This window comes from Aulostomus chinensis, chromosome 5 (genome assembly GCF_037954235.1).
Source record: "Aulostomus chinensis isolate RoL2024-O1b breed Wild chromosome 5, RoL_Achi_v1.0, whole genome shotgun sequence".
Classification (NCBI taxonomy): Eukaryota; Metazoa; Chordata; class Actinopteri; order Syngnathiformes; family Aulostomidae; genus Aulostomus; species Aulostomus chinensis.
Genome location: NC_141324.1, coordinates 262,501 through 283,701, shown reverse-complemented (window position 1 = coordinate 283,701; position 21,201 = coordinate 262,501). Strand labels below are relative to the sequence as shown.

The following is a 21,201-nucleotide window of genomic DNA, read 5'->3' as shown; positions in this document are numbered from 1 at the left end:
ATTTCATTTCATCATCTTCATCGTCCTCCTCTGATCCGGTTGGTCTGGGTCGGGGGGGCAGCAGCCTCAGCAAGGAGGCCCAGACTGTCCTCTCCCAGCCACGTCCACCAGCTCTTCCGGGGGAATCCCGAGGCGTTCCCAGGCCAGCTGAGATATATAATCCCTCCAGGGTCCTGGGTCGGCCCCGAGGCCTCCTCCCTGTTGGACGTGCCTGGAACCCCTACCGAGGGAGGCGTCCTCACCAGATCCTTTATATGTCAGACAAGTGAACTGGTACTCCTCTGGGTCAAAGGTGTCGGCACCCTGTTTCTCCACGTTGCTGGCCACGCCGTCATCGTAGTTGTCAATGTCACCCTGATCTTCCTCTTCTCTCCATCATCCTCATCTTCCTCTTCTTCAGAGTTTACCCCAAAGTCTTACTCATTGCTGTCAGATGCCTAGCTGTTCAGGTCCACAGACATCCAGTCCACTAAATCAACCACCTGGACAGGTAGAGGGTCGGCCTACCTGTCGGAGCCCAGTGGTCCGATGGGCTGAAATGGCTTATGTGAAACTCTGCCTGTTCTTTTCTTCTCTTCAACGCCTCCCTCTCCACCTGCTTGTGTCACTGTTCAGAGACACTTTGACTCCCTGCCTGTCTGAGGTGCATGGAGAGCGGTTAGGGCTAGGGGTTCGGTATGAACTAAATCAAAAACGTCAACATGTGCCCGTGCGACGTTTCGACACAATTTGTGTCTTCCTCAGGCTGGGTGCAAAGGAACAAAAGTGGCCTCCAAGCACCTGAGCTAACAGCCCCTTCTCCATGTACCTGTTTTGATATGCATGTCTTTTAGGTCACCGTCTCTTTGAGGCTAAACTGTTCAGTAACTTTTGTGTACATACAACCTGTAGGGGGCAGAGTCCCGAGACGCTGGCTACCCTCCCCAAATGTGTGTACGGGCTTTCCGATGGTAGCAAGCAGGTGTGTGTAGGAGCTTCCTAGCCTGAGTGATGCCAACTTTAAATTCCACGAGCAGTGAAACAAATCAAGTGAAAGGTTTGCCCTCCATCCGGACAGGCGTTCACTCTATCGGTGCTGCTCAGGGTGAAGGTTCAGGGTTTTAAGGTAAGTGTCCCCTCCCACCTAAGTGCTTTCTCGTCTCCCATTTCGCATGGGTTACTAAGATATCCTGCATGAAGCCTGAAGGTGGTGGGGTTTCAAAAAAGTCAACTTAATAGCCTTTAAATATGACCTGGTCCTTGTGGCCTTAGGCAGCTCCATTTTAAACACGACAGCTCAATTCTCACTCTGTCACAACATTAGTGATTAAGATAAAGTGGCATATATTCTTTGAACACATAAAATCAGTGGAGGTATAAGGTAAGACTACCACCCCAGCAAAAGTGGTGCACTTTGGAACCGTAAGGGCTAGGTTTAGAATTATGGCCTGCCCTCCACAAACGTGGGGAGCAGGAATGCACAGTCCTTCCTGGGGGCTTGGTCCACCACCCAAAGATGGTTAGGGTTTCTGGTGGTTTTAGCGAGGCCACAAAGAGTTATGAAGGTTCAGTCACATGGAGGACACAGATCAGGAGCCCTAAAACACCACGTTTGACACAATCTCTCACTCGCTGGACATGCAGACCACAACAAGTATTGGTGGCAAAGGAGAGGTGGAATGAGTACTAAATAAAACAAACTGAAATACTGCCACCCCCCAGTCATAGTACTTGAGAGTACTATTCTAGAGAATTACTCAAAAATACTTCACTGAAGAGCATGCAAGTACTTTGGTCAGGTGCTGAACATAGGGTTAGGGCCCCTCATAACCATAATGACATCAGTCTCAGCGTGCAACCTTTTGGATTGTTTTTAGCTTTCCTCAGGCTTTGTTAGCCTCCCAGTTCAGTCAAGGCATAGAATCTCTTTTCCAAATGACAGGCTGGGTTATCATAGGTACAAGTCTTTGTCAGTCCCTCCTAATGTGGAGGGTCACTCCTGCTTTCTTTGCCTTTTTCCACAAATTTACAAATTAAAGTTTGTGATACAAAAAAAAGGCTCACAACTAATCAGCGAAATGTTTCATTTGCTTCTTTAGTTTTGTCTATTTCACAAACAAATGGTTGACAGGCTGTGTCACATTCCAAAGCAAAGAGGGGAACAGATAAAAAAATAAAACAAACAAACAATACACCAATATGTACATTTACACATGAAGATTTCTTTGACGAGAACGGTTGATGAAGAAAACGGTACTCCGTCCGTTTTCTGGCCTGGTGGGAAACACACTAAGGGGAAGGGAAGTTACCAGAAATGAGAGCAGAGTTCAATTTCAATATAAAAGCGGGAGCCAGGAGACAAGACAGACACAAGGCCAACCAAGAACACCGCTAGGGCATGGACGTGACATTGCCGTCTGGGGAGGGAAGGGACAAAGGTTCTTCTTGAGATTTGTCTTCAGTGTTTCACTTTTTCTCCGATGTTGGGGTGCTAACCTCAGAACTGGAAGGCTCCCCCGCAGTTTTTGTGAAATAAGACTTCACCTTTATGAAGGGGTGAGTCACATGGAATCTTAGGGAGCTGAGACCAGAAACGGTACCTGTCCTTCACGTGTGTGTGTGTGTGTGTGTGTGTGTGTGTGTGTGAGTGTGTGTGTGTGAGTGTGTGTGTGAGTGTGTGTGTGTGTGTGTAAAACACATACTGACACACATTAAAATACCCATTCATGGGTTTTTATGAAGTTGATGGGAGGCTGTGCATTGTTTGACAATGACAGAGTCAGAGAAGGCAATCCTGGTTCAAATTAATCTAACATGACACAAAACCTGACCGCTCTGGGGGGTTCATCTCTCACCTAACACAGTTGGTCACCCCCCCCCCCCATCAAACCTGTCACCATCAGAGGAAAGCTTCCAAGCTCACCTTTCCAGCAATAATCAGCTGCTGTCACCAACTAAGAGCGGTCAACATTTGCCACACTGGAGCCCGTTCACTACGGCTGGAATGAGGTGTTCCTGCAGCAACGTTAGCACCCCTGTTCATTCCCTGTAAATGTGGACCTCCGGAAACTTTCCCAGCTCCCCCAACTGTGGCAAGAGGCCCTCCAGTGTTAAGGGTGACACCTCCAGCCTCAGGAGTACCTTTTACATGCAGCATCCCAGTTCTCACTTCCACCACACCACATCATTCCTACCTAAAGTCCTTCATGGGACCTCCATTTCAGGGGAAAGCGCGTTGCCATGTGGTGAGAGGATCCTTTCTTGATGCACCTGTCAGTGAGTTCCCACCACTTTCAGAGACTTGAAAAGGTGCTGGTCAAGAAACACCATCTTGAAAAAAGAGAAACATCACTTTCTAAGAGAGTTTGTTGACAGGATTGAAGGCAGTTTGATGAGTGTCATAGGGGGAAAGGAGGGTTCCCCAGCTGAACCACCAGCATGGTGTCTGCACCTCATGGAGATCCTGGGTCTTGGTCCAGGCAATGACAAGCAGCCTGAGAAAAGAAGGTGGAGAACCTGGGAGCTGGAGAAGCAGAGGGACTCTGGAGCACACGCAGGTCTCTGGTTCTGTCTGTTGGAGACTGTATTTTAGAACTGATAGAACCAGAACCATAGAAGGATAAATCAGTGAGTCATTAGGAGGATCAAAGAGGACAGAGAACGTAGTGAAATGAAGGAAGAACATTTATTTGAGTACATAAACATTTGTCAATATTAAATACACACATTAAACAGTTACATCACCAATTCAACATGATATTAGAAATTAGGAGTAAAAATGTGCTCATTAGTTCAAAACAAACAACTAAAAGTGCTTTTAAATGAAAGGATCAATAAAACAAACGACTAAAGGCACTTTCACAACAAAAGATCAAAAGAAAAACCCAACAAAATTGGTTGGGGAGGAGGGAAAAGACCTGTCTGAGGAGGAGAAAGGGGGTGCACAGTCCTTCAGTTCTTGGGACCCCACTTCTCCCCAGCACCTTGAACTCCCTGAAAATCCCTGCTATTGAACTGTAATCCTGTTTTGATGTGTTTCTGCAATGCTGCCTGCAGTGACACTGGAAGGAACCCTCAGGATTCCCAGATTTCCCCAAATGCTCACATGGCTTTGCTGTGTGCAGCATTCATCCATGTCCTGGTCACAAGCCATGCCTACAAATCCAGCAGGGAGGTGCAAAGGTGCGGCCGTTAAGTGGGTTGGGATCACACGCTGCTTCCTCAGTGGGGGTTGGGTTTGGGTTAGGAGAATGGGTGGTGGACCACCCTTTCCCTGTTTCCACACATGTCTCCTGGTAGCCTGGTCTGGCCTGGAAACAAGTGGACACCATCAGGGCCACAGAACTCCATCACAGCCAGAGCTGGGGGCCTGGTCCACCACCCGAAGCTGGTGGGGGTTCTGTTGGACAAAGATAGTGAAGGTGAGCTGTTACCCTTTTGGATCCTGGCTCTTGGAGTGTTGCTCTCTACAACTGAGGCAGGGCCTCAGCACCGTGTGGCACGGCAGCTACAGGCTGCTGAACAGAAGGCTCAGCGGGGGGGGGGGGGGGGTCAAGGCAGCACAGAGAACTGTGGGTAGCAGTCCTCCCTCCACCTGGGACCTCTACACCTCACGATGCAACACTTTAAAAATGGGATGCTGTTTTTGTTGTCTGCCCCTAAAGCCACTAAATAAATAGTACTTTAAAAACAGGACATGGACAGAGCAGCCACTCACTACCGCTCAGAAGTGAGGACACCCTCTTCTTCAGTGGTGTCCTTTATTTGGACTACCTTCTACTTTGGAGATTCATACTGAAGACATCAAATATATCAAACAAGATACATGGAGTCATGGAGTAGAGCCAAGAATTGTTAAGAACTGGAACAGGTTTGATATTCTAGCTCCTCAAAGTGCCCTCCCTCTGCTCGTCCTTCTCTCAGGGAGCTTCATGATGTCATCACCTGAAAAGGTTCCCCTCTCAGGTTCACCTTGTCAGGTTCCTTGGTGGAACTTCCTACCTTCTTCCTGGGGTGGAGCATCAGTGGAGCTGAGCAGAAGTCAGGTTTGTCCCCAGCTGACAGCTCCCTTTTACAACTGGTAGAATTCCTGTCATGGCAGGAACCAGCAGCTCAGTAGAGAGGAACCACCATCCATCAGTCCTCTCAGACCTGAAGGTCAGGCGCTGTGGAAAACTGAGAAATCTTTGAACGTGTCCACGAGTGCAGTCGCAAAAACCAGGAGCTGCAACGAAACCAGCTCAGGTGAGGACCAGATCCAAGTCAGATTCCTGATGACGTCATCAGGGGGCTTTTCCAGTGTATTTGATCCTAGAATTCTGTCTTTGATCTCAGGACACATCAAAGAAACTGAATTCTGGCGAGTGTGTGAGAGCCTTCCAGGCTGGGCTAGAAAACCCACCTCAACCTTGTGTCTCCAGAGGAGAAACCCCAAGCCTGTGTTGTAGCAGCAGGTAGAGCCATCAGTCCACCACCATGAAGCCCCACTTTGTCAAGGACCCTGCACATTGGAGACCTTTGGTTCCACCGCCGTGGCTTTGTGGACACAGAGAAGGAGAAGGGACGGTCTCTCCATGCAGGGATCCATGAGCCACATGGAGGCCTCTCCTCCCCTCTCCTCTCTCCTCTCCTCTCCTCGTCTCTCTCCTCTATTCTCCTCTCCTCTCTCTCTCCTCTCCTCCTCTCTCTCCTCCTCTCTCTCCTCTCCTCTACTCTCCTCTCTCTCCTCTCCTCTCTCTCTCTCTCTCCTCTCCTCTCTCTCTCCTCTCCTCTCTCCTCTCCTCTCCTCTCTCTCCTCTCTCTCCTCTCTCTCCTCTCTCTCCTCTCCTCTCCTCTCCTCTCTCTCCTCTCCTGTCCTCTCCTCTCTCTAGAGCCCAAATCAGGTCAAACCAGAACAGGTGTGGGAAGGCCTCTGTCAAGGTCAAAGGTCACTGGAGACCGTCCTCTCAGTGTCTACATTCAAAAACCCCAACTTCAGCAACTCTGTCCCTCAACCTAAACCAACACTGCTGATTCAGGAGCCCTCCAGCTCCTGGGCCCTGGTACATAGAGAGTTGAAACTCACAGGACCTGGTCCTAGTGGGGCCGAGACTACGTGGACAGGTTTTGGTGGATGGAGCCCCAAGGGTTCACTGAACAAGCCCATTCAGCACCAACACCTCCAGATGGTGTGAGGCTGGACAGGTCTAACGGCCTGGGTCTTTACTGCACTGTAAAAAAAGGGTCAAAAGTCTGGCAGCAGCGTTTCCAGACGGTACCGTCCAATTACAGTCATGAACTGTTCCACAAAATTCCATGGAAGAAACTGTAAAAATACCCAGCAGCTTTCCCAGTCCAAACTGATGAAATTACAGTCCATTTAGTGTTGAGAAATGTGCTTTCAACTGCAGGAAAACAGGCCCATCATGGAAAACACATGAAGAACAAGGACCTTTCAGGTTCTTCTCTCAGTTCAGGGCTCTTACTGGTTCATTTATGAAACAAACCAGTCTATGAGCAGGAATTTCCCATTAGAAAAGTTCATTTGACAGTGGAAAAGCAAGCAGAGTCCATCAAAATAGCCCAGTTTAAGGTCCGTCACTGTCAAGTGAAGCTACTGAGTTGTTACTTTCTGAAACTGAGCCAACTTTCTACAGTGATTTCCTGTCAGATTCTGGTTTCTCCAAGTATAAAAACTACAACAATGTATCAACACAGAATCTGTGCTTTGAACAATAGAGGATTTCTGCATCTTGCCAGTATTAGTCCATCACTTTAGAGGACTGGAAGGGTCAAACATTCATTGGACAATGGAAAACCAAGCATCGTCCATCAAAATCCATGAACAACAGCTCCATTCAAACAGAAGCTCTGGAATTGGAGTGTGTTAAAGTGAAGTTCTGGAATGTTCCACTTCATCTACGGGGATTTCCCATTAAAGAACAGATTTTACTACGTTCAGTGTTCCAACATGAACCTTCAAGGAAACACAAAGGTCTGTAAATGTGTGGCATTGAACACACTCGTTTCAGTGAATTGTGAACAAACATTTCTTGTTAAAAATGTTGAAAAAGCAGCAGAGTGTCAGAACAGGAAGTGACGCCACATTCAAGGCAACCTGGCAAAGTAGGAATGCAGCATTGTTTTATACAACTGTCCGATGAAGTGTTGGACCACCAAAACAGTGGTTTTGATGTGGAACAAAGGAACTGATGTAGAGATACTTGAAGGAAAGGTTCAGTATTTGAACTCTGGGCCCAAGCTTCATGTTGTCAGGGACTTTCTCCATTCTTAGAAACCACAGCTTTGCTCGGTCCCTGCTCCGCCTGTCCAGCAACACCAGGAAGGCCTAAAACTCTCCTCCAAGGGCAGAAGGTCTTTGAAAACTAAGACTCAACTCAACTTTATTCATAAAGCACTTTAAAAACAACCACAGCTGAAAACAAAGTGCTGTACATAAATAGTCATAAAACATAATAATCAAGTGAAGAACAATAAAAATACTAAAACAGGAGCAAAGTCTCATGCTGGGTCAAAAGCCAAGGAATAAAAATAGGTTTTAAGATTAGTTTTAAAAATGGACAGTGAAGAAGCCTGTCTGAGGTGCAAAGGCAGATCGTTCCATCATTTGGGAGCAGCAACAGAAAAGGCTCTGTCCCCTCTGAGCTTCCGCTTAGACCTCGGTATCTCCAGGAGCAGCTGGTCAGCTGACCTGAGGCACCGAGCAGGAGCACGAGGGTGAAGCAGCTCAGAGAGGTAAGGGGGGCCAGACCATTTAAGGATTTAAAAACAAATAAAAGAATCTTAAAATGAACCCTGAAGTGCACAGGCAGCCAGTGGAGGGAGGCCAGAACGATGGGCTCCTTCTTCCTGCTCCGGTTAAAAGTCGAGCAGCAGCATTTTGTACCAACTGGAGACGTGAGAGGGAGGACTGGCTGATTCCAAAGTAAAGAGCACTGCAATCATCAAGCCGAGACGTGATGAAGGCATGAATCACAGTCTCAAAATGCTCTCCTGCAAGAAAGGGCTTCACTTTTGCTAACAGCCTCAGATGAAAGAAGCTGGACTTCACCACTGCACCTATTTGACGATCTAGTTTGAAATCCCTGTCCATCTTAAACCCAAGTTTGAAACAGTTGGCTTCACATACAGAGCCAAGGGGCCCAAGTCAATAGGGGGAGGTTCACAGGAGCCACTGGGGCCAAACACCATCACTTCAGTTTTCTTCTTGTTAAAATTGAAAAAGTTTAGGGCCATCCAGGCTTTAATGTCATCAAGACATAACAGAAGTGGCTTGATTGAGAGAGCATCTTTCTTCTTTAGTGGCACATCTATCTGACTGTCACCAGCATAGCAGTGAAAAGAGATGCCATGCTGATGAGAATGGAGCCCAGAGGAAGTACATACAATGAAAAAAGGAGAGGCCCTAAAATTGAGCCCTGTGGAACCCCAAATGACTGAGGAGCAGGGGAAGATTCAGAACCAGCAAAGCTTACACACAGAGTTCTGTCTGTCAGATAGGACCTAAACCACCGCAGAGCACTACCACAAATGCCCACTAGGTGCTGCAACCGAGATAATAAAATATTGTGATCCACTGTATCAAAGGCAGCAGTTTGGTCCAGCAGGACAAGAATCACATCATCTCCACAGTCGTTTGCCAGGAGGATGTCATTGAAGACCCTAAGCAGTGCTGACTCTGTGCTATGCAGAGTCTTAAAACCTGACTGGAAAACCTCCAGAATATCATGCTCATCCAGAAAAGACTTCAGTTGAGCAGACACAACTTTCTCCAAGACCTTAGAAATAAAAGGCAACTTAGAGATGGGCCTAAAGTTAGCCAATACAGTGCTGTCAAGGCCAGGTTTCGTAAGCAGTGGTTGCACTACTGCATGTTTAAAACTAATGGGGACAACACCAGAAGACAGACTGCTGTTACTAACGCCCAGAACTGACTGCCCCATACTGGGGAAAACCTCTTTTAAAAATGAGGAGAGACAGAATCATGAGGGGAACCTGATGGCTTCATGTGGCCAACCACATCTTTAAAAATGACAAAGTCACAGGCTCAAACTTATCGAACACAGCCGGGCAACGGACAGAAGCAGAGGGGTCAGCGGCAGGATCTGAGATGAGAGCCCTCCTGATAACAACCTTGTCAATGAAAAAGTGCAGGAAGTCATTGCACATTTCAGTGGGTGCTTCCAGGCAGACAGGCTGTGGGGCATTCAGAGCAGAGTCAATGGTTTTAAATAGCACACGTGGGTTGTGGCGATCAGACACAATAATGTCTGACAAGTGTCCTCTCTTAGCCTCTTTAACAGTCTAAGACTGATGGTTGTTCAGTCACGACACTCAGGGCTGCCACACCAGTGTCAGTGTGTTCTCTTGGAAAGCCAAGCCTTCTGTCAACAGTTGTGTGCTTCTGGAGAGGAACAGAGACACCAACACTACCTTCTTAGCTGCTGTTTGGTCCACAGGAACCTGCATTGTTTGTTGTTGTGGGAAATCATGTCCTAAAATGCCAGTTTGTTGTTTTTGAGATAACCTTTGACAACATTTGGACATGGAAGTGGGCAGGCAGACAAAAAGTGCCACAGCTGATGCCTTCCAGGAGGTGCAGAGATACCTGGCAGAGGGCAGTACTTCCAGGTCCCAGGATCCAGTGAGTTACTGGGCCAACCAAAAGACAATCTGTCCAAACCTCTACCAGCTGTCCCTACAATTTCTTTGCACTCCAGCCTCATCTGTGCCGTGTTTTCGACAGCTGGAGAAGTTTTATCAAAAAAACGTAACAGACTTAATTTTAAAATGTCAGAAAAACGTATTTTTTGAAATAAAAATTTGTAAAAGTCCTCAAGCGTCCTCATTACCAACATTTTCACTTAGATTTTCACATTAAGATACATCTTCACATTGTTTAAAGACATGGAATGATCCAATATGAACGCAAAGACTTCAATGACATTATTGTGTACACCAGGTCATCAAATCAGTGTCAGTTCAGTCTGTCAAGCCTGCAGGGAAGTTTAAAGTCCAGCAGGTGTCAGTATTCAGTGACACAGTATCAACACAGTGTGTCATTGTGTCGACACGCTTCATGACGCTTCATGACGCTTCATGACGCCTCATCCACCCATCACCAGTGTGGAGCGTTTGCTTGGTGAATTTAAAATGAAGACATTTGAATCAACTTGATGTCGTCCATAGTCCACTGATGCAGCGGTCATGTTCTCAATGTGTGTCACAAAGTGCATCTGTTGCTGTTGGCTGTTTAGTTGGAAACAAGAGTTTGAAAACAGCACACCAATTTGTTTCCTGATGTCGCAGAGGATTATGGGGAATGTAGTCTGATAGTGTGTGCTAGTCTGCAGGCATTCAATGAAGTGTCATCTAATTCAAAGGACTATGATGATGATGTATTGTTTCATAGTGTGTGGCTAATTTGGCTAATGCTTGACAACACCAACAATAATAATAACAATAACAATCATAATCATAACAATAATAATAACAATTACAATAATAATTATAATCCTAATAATAATAATAATAATCATAACAATAATCAGAATCATAATAACAATAATAATAACAATAATAGCAATAATAATAATAATGATAATAACAATCATCATCATCATCATAATCATAATAACAATAATAACAATAATAATAATAATAACAACAATCATAATCATAATAATATAGATCACAAAGTAGCTTAGACCAGGCCAAGCCTTATGTAGTGATCCTGGAAACATTGTTTCATGGATTTCTGATGATCATTCTGTCCATATTGCATGACTAGCCTCCTCCTTCATAGTCAAACTTGAATGCGATGGTGCGAATGTGTAAATTATAAATAGAAAAGTATTGTTTACAAGTAAATTGGGCTCTGCATAATTAGCATGATTTTGCTCATGTTGAAGGGAAATGTAAATTATTCTTGGAACTGAAATATACCCTTTTATTTCCTTGTCCATCCTAGGACTCTTACCTGCTCCAAATTGGTCCCTTCAAAATAAATGGTCAAACCAAGAGGAATACCACTTGTGTATTCTTGAGCCCTTTCAAGTAGGGACGATTCATCAGAAAACTGGACAGTGGGGCTCCCCTGGCGATGACTGGTCTGCTGTCTCCCCGTCCCGGCTGAAAATCCAGTCTGTGTCAGTTTCAGGGACCTCTCTTCCTGCACTGCTTTACTGGGGAGCGCAGCCTGCTGACAAATGACTTGGTCATAACTTTATTCTTTGAAACCCTCTGAAGATCTGGAATCTTATTAAACAATTGCTTGGAATGTCAGATGTGTCAATCCACACACCTGTATCATAGAACCATTTGTTCAAGCCAGCGATGATGGACAGTGTGCTTCTGGAATGGAGGAAGAGAGGACTCTGTTCCACTGGAGAAGATGGTTGATAACAAATCTGCTTCATTCCTTCAGCTCCAATCTGAACACCTCCTTCCTCAGACACACTTTGGCATCATTGTGTGCGAGGATATTCCAGAGTTCACCATTAAACCAAAGAGCAACATCTTTGAAGATTTACTTCTCTCACGTGGAACTCCCAACATTTGATTTCTCGCTTGGTCACTGCCTTTGATTCCAGTAGACGCCAGTCCTCTCAGGGAGGCCTGGGCCAAAGAACTGGACGTCCCAGTGTCAGAGGCACTGTGGGAGGAAAGCCTGGTCAGTGTACAGGAATGTTCCATCGATTCGAGATACAGACTGATTCAATTCAAAGTCTTGCGTATACTTCATTTTTCCAAAATTGGGCTTAGTCAGATATTTGGATCTGTTTCTCCCACGTATGATGGATGTCGTAGTGCTGAAGGATCGATGGCACACTTCTTCTGGCACTGTCCTGTTCTCAGTAACTTCTGGTGGGATATATTGGATTGGTTTTCCAAACAAGACTGGAACTTTGCTGTATTTGGTTGCTCTGACAGGACGAGGACTCTTCCTCCTTTTCAAAAACAGGCTCTACAAGCAGGCATGGTTGCAGCTAAAGAATTCAAATTATTAAACTGGAGGGCTCCATGTTTCAAGAGGTGGCTTCAGGAAATGCTTTCTGTTGCTGAGATTGATAGGAAGTGTTTTTCTGTTGTCTTATGTATTATCTGTTCATGATACTTTGAACTCATGTGTACTTATAAGTCAAGCGTATACATGATACAAGTTCACGTGGATCTAATAGTGAAAAGGTGGCACAAATCTTTGATATATTCTTTGAGGGCACACGTTTTGAATTCATATCTTTGCTTCTGGGGGGACCTGAAACAACATTTTCAGATGGGGGTCGTGGCCAATTACACATCATTTTTGGTGTCCTTGTCATGGAATGGTTTGAGAACCCCTGACAGAAAGTTTTTTCAGAAAACAGGATTTAGAAGCCTTTTTTTTTAGAATCGGCTTCAGCTGTAAAAGGGTTAGTTATGTTTCATTTCAAGAGCCACACACCATTCCTGCGATGTCAGGAAGTCTTGGAAAGGTGGTGAATATTTCAGAGGACTTCACTGGATTGTGAACCATTGCTTGGCGATGGGTGAAGGTCTGTTTCATCTTCTCCTTCATGATTACCTCATCAGTTGTATGCTTCATCAGTGTAGCAACCCTTGGATCCCCAAAGAGAGTCTCGACTGATGCCTAAGGCGTCTTTTATTTTAGTGAGAGCAGCGTCGTCACGTTCACCAGAGCACCGTGAAAACTGTGTCAGAGTATACAAAACATAAAACAAACAAGTCACCATACAGTCTTCACAGTATGTTACGTTCCTTGCGGCAACACAAGGAATAACACAAACAGCCAAGTGGAAAATTATCAGTGCAAGAATTATTTATTTCACAAAGGGGTGATCAAAACAACAAGAGTTGTGTACAAAGTGGGAGGGAAGGTAGGCCGTGAGGGGATTGTGCCAAACAAATTAACTTAACATATCAAAACAAGGCCTAACTGAAATCTTCCTGACACAAGAAACACAAGTAGCAAAAGGCCTGCCCGTCTAACTCATCAAGGTTGTCAAAAACGTACAAGGATGGCACCAACCCATAAACTAGTGTGGTATACAAAAGAAGACTACGTGATGTAAGGTGTGGGGTACCCCAATCTAACCTCAACCGACCACCTCCCACTTCCAAATAAGTTGATCTTACAAAGTGGTTTCTCAGAGTATGTTGCTCAGCAGGCCGCCAGAGAGAGAGAGAGACCCAGAACAAAGCAGGGGAGTGGCTGATAAAGAGGCCTCCCTGGAACCAGCCAGGTGGAGGGGCAACCAGGCTCCAATCAACTCTTCTCCCAGATGTCAGGTGGGAGGGCAGAACAGGAAGCAGCCAGAGTCCTCCTGGATCTTTCCTAAGAGCAGGAGAGGGAGGAGGGAAACAGAAAGAGAGGGAGAAACCATGCAGGGGCTCACCTGAGCCAGCTCTACATGTCACACATGGAACACAGTACAATCTTCATAATTTTGTCCATAATATTACAACATCAACCAAACATTCCTTCAAACAAAGTGTTCCATGCACACTGATCCAAACTCACAATGTTGCAATAATACAATGTTTCAAGATAAACAAACATACCTCACTGCGCTCACCAAGGATGCTTCAATACTTTTAATCTTTTCTTCTGTTTAAACAGGCGTCAATGTTCTTTTCTGTGCAAATGAAGCAGAAGTTACGCTGGAGCCTGGAGATCAAACCTTTGTGGCCCAGGCTCAAACAAAGCAGCCTCCTCATTACCAACTCCTGTTGGGTTACCTTTACCTGTCTCTCCCTCTTGTGGAGCTACGGTGTCACTCAGAGGACAAAATTCAATCTCCCAAATCCATACAACAGTCCTACACATACAGTAGTCACTCACAACTTCACCTACCAACTATTTTAAAACACACACACAAAAATAGAAGCATTAATTAATAACTTTGAGAGTTTATATTTGTTAATAAAACGGAATGTAAACAATACACATTTAGAATATTTCACTGAGATGAAACAAACACATGCAAGGACTAGTGTGGTCCTTTACAATCAGTGCGATGGCCTCATGACACTGGGTTTCTGTGGTTAGCTGCTTTTCCTCGCTGAAAGGGGTTCTGTCGCCAGCATCTGGACCACCTGGAAGTGTTGGAACCACACATACTGCTGCGACACTTTCCAGTTGCAGGATGCATCTAGATGTTTGCCCAAGACCCAAACTAGTGAAAACATAAGATCTACAATCTCACAGCATTGTGAGCTTGTAGATCAGCCAATGTCACTACTTTTTTAACACTTATTTTCTAATTTATGGAATTTTTTTTGGTTTATATTGTTTATAAATGAAATTACTTAAATCACAGCAGAGCCCCAGTCTTATTTGTCACCACTGGAGCAAAAAAGCATTCTTTGCACTGTTCACATAATAACTTTTTCTTCTTTTATTTTCTCCTTAAAATGAAAAAACACGCACCCTTCTTGAAGAACTGCTAAAATCAAGGTCAAAGGGTCTGACATCTGCAGTGCTGAACTAGGAGTCAAAGGCTCTGACATCTGCAGTGCTGAACTAGGAGTCAAAGGCTCTGACATCTGCAGTGCTGAACTAGGAGTCAAAGGCTCTGACATCTGCAGTGCTGAACTTGGAGTCAAAGGCTCTGACATCTGCAGTGCTGAACTAGGAGTCAAAGGCTCTGACATCTGCAGTGCTGAACTAGGAGTCAAAGGCTCTGACATCTGCAGTGCTGAACTAGGAGTCAAAGGCTCTGACATCTGCAGTGCTGAACTAGGAGTCAAAGGCTCTGACATCTGCAGTGCTGAACTAGGAGTCAAAGGCTCTGACATCTGCAGTGCTGAACTAGGAGTCAAAGGCTCTGACATCTGCAGTGCTGAACTAGGAGTCAAAGGCTCTGACATCTGCAGTGCTGAACTAGGAGTCAAAGGCTCTGACATCTGCAGTGCTGAACTAGGAGTCAAAGGCTCTGACATCTGCAGTGCTGAACTAGGAGTCAAAGGCTCTGACATCTGCAGTGCTGAACTAGGAGTCAAAGGCTCTGACATCTGCAGTGCTGAACTAGGAGAAAGCTCAGCATCCAGAAATGTTCAATAATATGTTGTTTACAATGCACTCAACAGTCCTATTTTGAGCAATTACAGACTTGTTTTATCTACTTACATGGCCCAAATTGCCCTGGGGGTCTGCCAGATAAGGGAACAAGGCAGTGATGCCCATTGCACATTCCTCTTTGACACGCCTTGAAGGACTTGCCCTACAGGGTACACACACACACACACACACACACACAAGATACAAACAAAAGTATTGTTTCCTGATGCCTTCTGCAAAAAAAGGCTCTTGGTCTGCACCAATTAAAACAAAAAGTGTACATTGGGTGCTCATGTTCATAATGCCGTCATACCCATGTTCACTGGCCATGTGTGCCACCAGTATCTTCACCATGTCACGTCTCCGAGAATCTGTCAGACTTTTTGTCTGAGCATGCTCATTCATGATCCTCTCCCCTCCAGGTTTCTCCTTCAGAATCCTTTCAATCATCGAAGTGGGAGAAGGTAAACGACTATTCTGTCAATCTCAGGTTGCAACACGAAGGGGGCTGAGTCAAAATGACAATATGAAGGCACGAGAATAAGTGAGTGGCCACCATCCCCCCTTTACTTCAAAACTGTACATGGGCTTTTCCCCCTTATCAGAATCAGCATCTCGATTTCAAACAGTCATCAAGGCTCACCTGAGCGAGACGAGTCTGGTCAGCTCTGTTACTTCGGGCAGGACTTGGCTGCAAAATGATGACGTCATCAGAGTCCCCCTCGTTTTCCACACTGGAGCTGAGAAAGGAGCTTCTGGAGCTGGCAATGGAGTGGCTTGAGGGGCTTGCTGAATCTAGCAGTCCAGGTGTGATACTATCAGCAAGAGGGGATCATTTGCAACACGTAGAATGGAAAAAGATTATGTTCGATGAGGATGGATCCATGTTGCATTACATTGGGTGTTTTGAAACAAAGAGCATTTTGAAGTGCAAAAATACTTCACATTCTAGGTTAGCAAGGACTGTGTGCATTATATGACTCCGAGTAATAAGTGCCACACCTTCAGGATGTGAGCCTTGAGGTAAACGCACCTCAAGCACACCCAGGTGTGGTTTATTCACAAGAAACGTAAACGCCTACTCATCAACCTCAGTGTTCAGATCGTCATAGACTTTTAAATCCAAGATTGGAATTTCAAATTTCTTGGAAACTGCAGACAAAACAAGATTGCACAACATTGATGAATCTGACTGCAATGTATTTATTTTATTATTATTAAAGGCCATGCATCTGTGTCACTATAATTCAAACCACTTTAACCATTAACCCATTTTGGGCGGGAACACCTCTTGGTGTTTTAAGCATTATAGCGTCATGCTTTAACTGTTGAAAAATAGAAGATCTACAAGCGCAAAGTCTGCCCCCGAGTAGTGCACTATGAGCTTGCAGATCTGATATTTTTTCAAGAATCTTGAAAAGGTGCCTAAAATCTTTCACAGTCAACATTTGTAACACAAATCTTTGCTTCTGTCCCTGAAACAACAGATATTCAGATGGGGGTCTGCGGCCAAAGACATATAATTTTGGGGGATCCTTGACATGAAATATTGAGCGCCACTGATACAAAAACATAAGACTTTTTTGTTGTTCTTTTCAGAAAACTGTTTGAATATCAATATTAGCAGATATACAAGCTTGTAGTGCACCACTGAGTGCTGTTTTGTGAGCTCGTACAACTGCCATTTTTGAAAAAGCATTAAAATTTGTGCAAATATTTGTCTAAATATAATTTTTTAAAGCAAACATTTTCAACTCAAATCTTTCTCAGGGCCCCTGGAACAACATATTTATAGATGGGGGCTGCAGTCAAAATACACTATTTGGTAGATGACAATTCTATTCCATGTGCAATTTGTTTCACTCACCACACTCCAAAAATGAATTGAAGGTCAGTTGCCCTTCATAGCAAATGGACTTCTGCCTGTGGAGACACTTCACCCTGACAGCTTGCATCCTTTGAGGCAAATAAAGAGATACAATATAACACAAGTGGACTCTTGGTTGTGCAATAAAACCTCAAGAGTTAAAGATCTAGAAGGGTCAAGAGCTAAAGAATCTAGAAGGGTCAGTTTGGGTTAGCAACTCTCCATTTAGCTGGGGACCACCTGGAATTCGCTCAAGGACAACTGGGGGTCCCCGGACTACTTGCTGAAAACCACCGACATCGGGCACAACAGTTCAGGCATTGACTATATGATTTGACATTATATGATTCGAAAATTCAGCGTTTTGTAGATGTACGGCGGACGAGATATGAAGGACAAGCAAACCAAATCACTCTGTTCAGAGTCAAACACACGTGTCTCGGCGAGTGCGGCCACCATTAAAACGTCGAACAATTGTTCCGTCTCCTGTACGATGTCTACTTGTCTTGTTGCATAGTTTATCGATGTCAGTTTTTGTATGGATAGTTTTATGACCACAAAAAGCCTGCTCAGGGGCTGCAGATGGAAACGAGCTTCAGGGTTAATTCTGGACGATTCACATGAATGTGAAAACCGACATATTGATTTTTAATGTGAACCATCCCTCCCTTGTAAATACACGAATGAATATGCATGATATAGCCTTGCCAATACTGTTCCTAATAATTAGTAGTACTCCTGGTGCTAGCAAACATGCTAACGTCTGTGGGTAAGTAGCTGTGGCCAGCTGAAAAGTTGCAAATCAGTAACAAACATTGCTGTTTACTAAGTTAAACAATAATAGTCTGACCTGGTTTCTGATCCATCAAAGTGAGGAAAAATATGAAGTCCAATGTACGGTATTATTGTGGTCCCGTCTGCAGACTCTGCGAGTGCTGAGTAATGCCGATGCGGAGAAGTGCGGGCTGAGACAATGGCGCCTTTAGAATTCAAAAACCTGGACATAGTAGGCGGGGCCTTGCTGTATTACTCCAATAGAAATTCTTCTGGAAAATTGCTCTCACTCTATTGGTCACAGGAGATATTTATGACTCCAAATGAGTAGATACGACTACTGAAGAGGAAAATAATAACTCTAAAATAATTACTCTGGGAAAATTACTCCCCAGTTTTTCCTCTGGTCCAGGAGAGACCTGGTCTCTGCTACCAGTTCTAGTCAACACGTGGCAGCAGCGTTCTGGACCAGCTGGAGAGTCTTTAGGGACTTATTAGTCCAGCCTGGTAGGAGGGAGGTGCAGTAATCCAGCCTGGAAGTGACAAAAGCAGGGACTAGTTTTTCTGCATCTTCTTGAGCCAGGATGTGTCTGATCTTAGCGATGTTACGTAGATGGAAGAAGGCGTCCTGGAGATTTAATGTGGGAGTTAAAGGGTCCTGGTCAAAGAGAACTCCTAGGTTCCTTACAGTGGTGCTGGGGGCCAGGGTGGTGCCATCCAGGGTACCTGTCTCATCAGATCAGGTGGTCCTCAGGTGTTTGGGCCCAGCACCAGAACTTCAGTTTATCAGAGTTTAATAAAGGAAATGATGGTCCTTCATGTTTCCTGTCCTTCAGACAGGCCTCCAGTTCAGTCAGCTGGTTTGTTCCATGTGGATCATTGATGAGTTCAGCTGAGTGTCGTCTGCATAGCAGTGAACATTAATGGAGAGTTTCCTGATCATGTGACCTGAGGAAGCAGGTACAGGGTGAAGAGGACTGGTCCAAGCACCGACCCTTGAGGAACACCAGAACTGACTGTAGTGGTCTCAGAGGAACCATCATTAACTGGTACCAACTGAGATTACCCAGTAACTATGACCTGAACCAGTTTAGTGTGGTTCCTTTCATACCAGTGACAGGTTCCAGTCCCTGTAGAAGGATATGGTGGTCAATGGTATCAAAGCTGCACTGAGATCTAATCAGACCAGCACAGAGACCAGTCCCTCATCTGGTACCAGTAGGAGGTCACTGGTACCTTTGACTAGTTCTGTTTCTGTGCTAGGATGAACCTGGAACCTGACTGAATCCTCCAATCAGCTGTTGCTGTGGAGAAGTCCCAGAGCTGTTTAGCAGCTGCTTTCTCCAGAACCTTGGAGAGAAAAGGAAGATGTGATGTTGGTCTGTAGTTGGTAGAACTTCTGGATCCAGGCTTGTTTATGAGGAGGGTTTCATTCCTGCTACTTTAAAGGACTGAGGGACGGAACCAGATACCAGCGCCACATTGATCATATCTAAGAGGGAGGGGCTAACGAGGGGAGAGAGTCTTGGAGCAGCTTAGTTGGGATGGGGTCCAGGAGACAGGTGGAGGTTTAGAGGAGGACATTATTGAACTGAGCTCATGAAGGCTGATGGGAGAAAAACTATCCAAGTGTGTGTCTGGTCCTCCAGCTGCCTCTAAGGTTCTGGGTTCTAGGGGCCATGTTGTCAGCTGATGGCAGCAGGAGAAGAAGTTTCTCTCTAATCAGGAGAATTTTGTCGTTAAAGAAGTCCATGAACTCTTTGCTGCCCAGGGAAACAGGACTACTTGGTTCAGTAGAGCCGTGGCTCTCTGTCAGTCTGGCTCCAGTACTGAAGAGGAACCTGGGTTGTTCTTGAGTTACTCTATTAGTGCTGAGTAGTCGGCTGCTCTGGTTCTACCAGGGGCTTTCTTCTAGGTTCTAAGGCCATCTTGCCAGACTCCATGTGACTCCTCCAGTTTGGAGCAGCGCCATCTTCTCTCCAGTTTCTGGGTTTCTTGTTGAAGCTGTCAGGTTCCACAACCGTACCAAGGTGCTTGTTTCCTTGGGTTCATAGTTTTCTACTTTAGGGGGCCAGCAGAGTCCAGAGTTGTTGCTAAGGTGCCTTCTGCTCTATGGATGAAATGATCAGTTTGGGAGGGACTAAGGTGGACAACAGCGCCCTCTGTTACAGTGGGACATGACACTGAATTTAGCACCAATGTGTCACCAGTGGGTCAATAAGAGGTCCCAAAGTAGGAGGAAAAAGGAACTGAGATTTGGCGAGGCTCAGAAGACTGGATTCACTCAAGGAGTGCAGAAGGACAAGGCTGAACACAAAGAAGTTCAAGTGGCACCGTACTTTATAATTGTGAATCCATAAATATGAGACAGTGACAAGATTACCAGGATGGAAAAACATGGCCATGAGGAAATATTTACAATACGGACGCTCTTCAGACCAATACAGCGTAAGAAGCATTCCACAGTGCACTGATTGTCCTGGTGTCTGACCTGGAGGTCAGAGGTCAACACACACACAGTCCAGCAGTTCTCCTGGTTGATTGTCAAAGGAGGAGAATGTCTGAGTGTGGGAAGGAGGTGACTGTGATGGTGATTGTGTGGATGGGAGCTGGGCAAGCGTGTGTGTGTGTGTGTGTGTGTGTGTGTGTGCGCGTGTGTGAGGAAAAAGAGGAGAGGACAGCAAAAGCGTTGCCTGCTCACGGGGGCGGAGCCTCCTAGCAGCCCAGCCAGAGCGGTGGAGGTCCAGCACCTTCCTCCAAAATCTTGTTTGTTCTGGTTTTGTTTCCTGTTGGGAATATATAGAGCTCGCTGAAGGGGAAGGATGTGGGAACTTGGAAGAACTAGAACTAGTTTGACCCTGTAGAGGGCGCAAGAGAGCAGCCTATGAGGAAGTGAATGGACTGCGTTGTTCCTGTGCTGTTTCTGCCTCCCCAGTGAGCCTCTCGTGGCAATAAAGGTTTGAATGGATCTTCCCTCCTGCAGTTTCGACAGCTTTACAATCAACATCTCTGATTGGTGTCCCACATCCACACACTCCACATTTTGAGTGGGTGTTCTGGGCCTGTTCTGAAGACAGCACAGACCACTGAGTCAAACTAGGATGTGGAGTGACTTCAGGATCATTTCAAAATAAAAGCTTTCCATTCTTGAGTGTTGAAATAAAGGCATGAAAGCACAGACCACGGCTATTAGAACTCCTCCATGAAATTCAAGCGTCGGCTTCAGCTCAGGGCCAAACACACCTCCTGTCTTCATGAGCCCAGCATGGTTCTCCCTTCTGAAGCTGGGTGACTCTGCCCTGGTGTCACACACCATCTCCCCTTGGAGAAATCTGCCATTTGCCATCACCCCTGTACACAAGAGAAGATGAAACTTGGAGTCAAACGTTAGGAGCCATGAAACATTGCAGGCTGCTCTGGGTGCTGGTAAAATGTAGCCACAATTGTTCAGATGCTCTCGATGTGGAGACATTTTCTCTCCTTCCAAAGAAAATCCCATGGCCTACCTTTTGCTTTGTCTCCG

The 21,201-nt window shown here is 45.4% G+C and overlaps 2 long non-coding RNA genes across 4 annotated transcripts; both read right to left on the bottom strand.

Moving 5' to 3' along the window:
• Window positions 1-3,779: 3,779 nt before the first annotated feature.
• Window positions 3,780-12,617, bottom strand: LOC147260815 (uncharacterized). 2 transcript variants are annotated; one of them, XR_015116164.1, is made up of 4 exons: window positions 12,542-12,617; window positions 11,282-11,632; window positions 10,958-11,176; window positions 3,780-4,378 (listed from the first exon to the last, which is right to left on the bottom strand). It is a non-coding gene; the product is annotated as an uncharacterized LOC147260815 (long non-coding RNA). The 2 variants fall into 2 exon arrangements; XR_015116163.1 differs by lacking the exon at window positions 3,780-4,378 and having other exon boundaries at window positions 10,686-11,176.
• Window positions 12,618-14,930: 2,313 nt separating this feature from the next.
• Window positions 14,931-17,164, bottom strand: LOC147260814 (uncharacterized). 2 transcript variants are annotated; one of them, XR_015116161.1, is made up of 4 exons: window positions 16,905-17,164; window positions 15,681-15,852; window positions 15,351-15,476; window positions 14,931-15,200 (listed from the first exon to the last, which is right to left on the bottom strand). It is a non-coding gene; the product is annotated as an uncharacterized LOC147260814 (long non-coding RNA). The 2 variants fall into 2 exon arrangements; XR_015116160.1 differs by having other exon boundaries at window positions 15,351-15,852.
• Window positions 17,165-21,201: the final 4,037 nt, after the last annotated feature.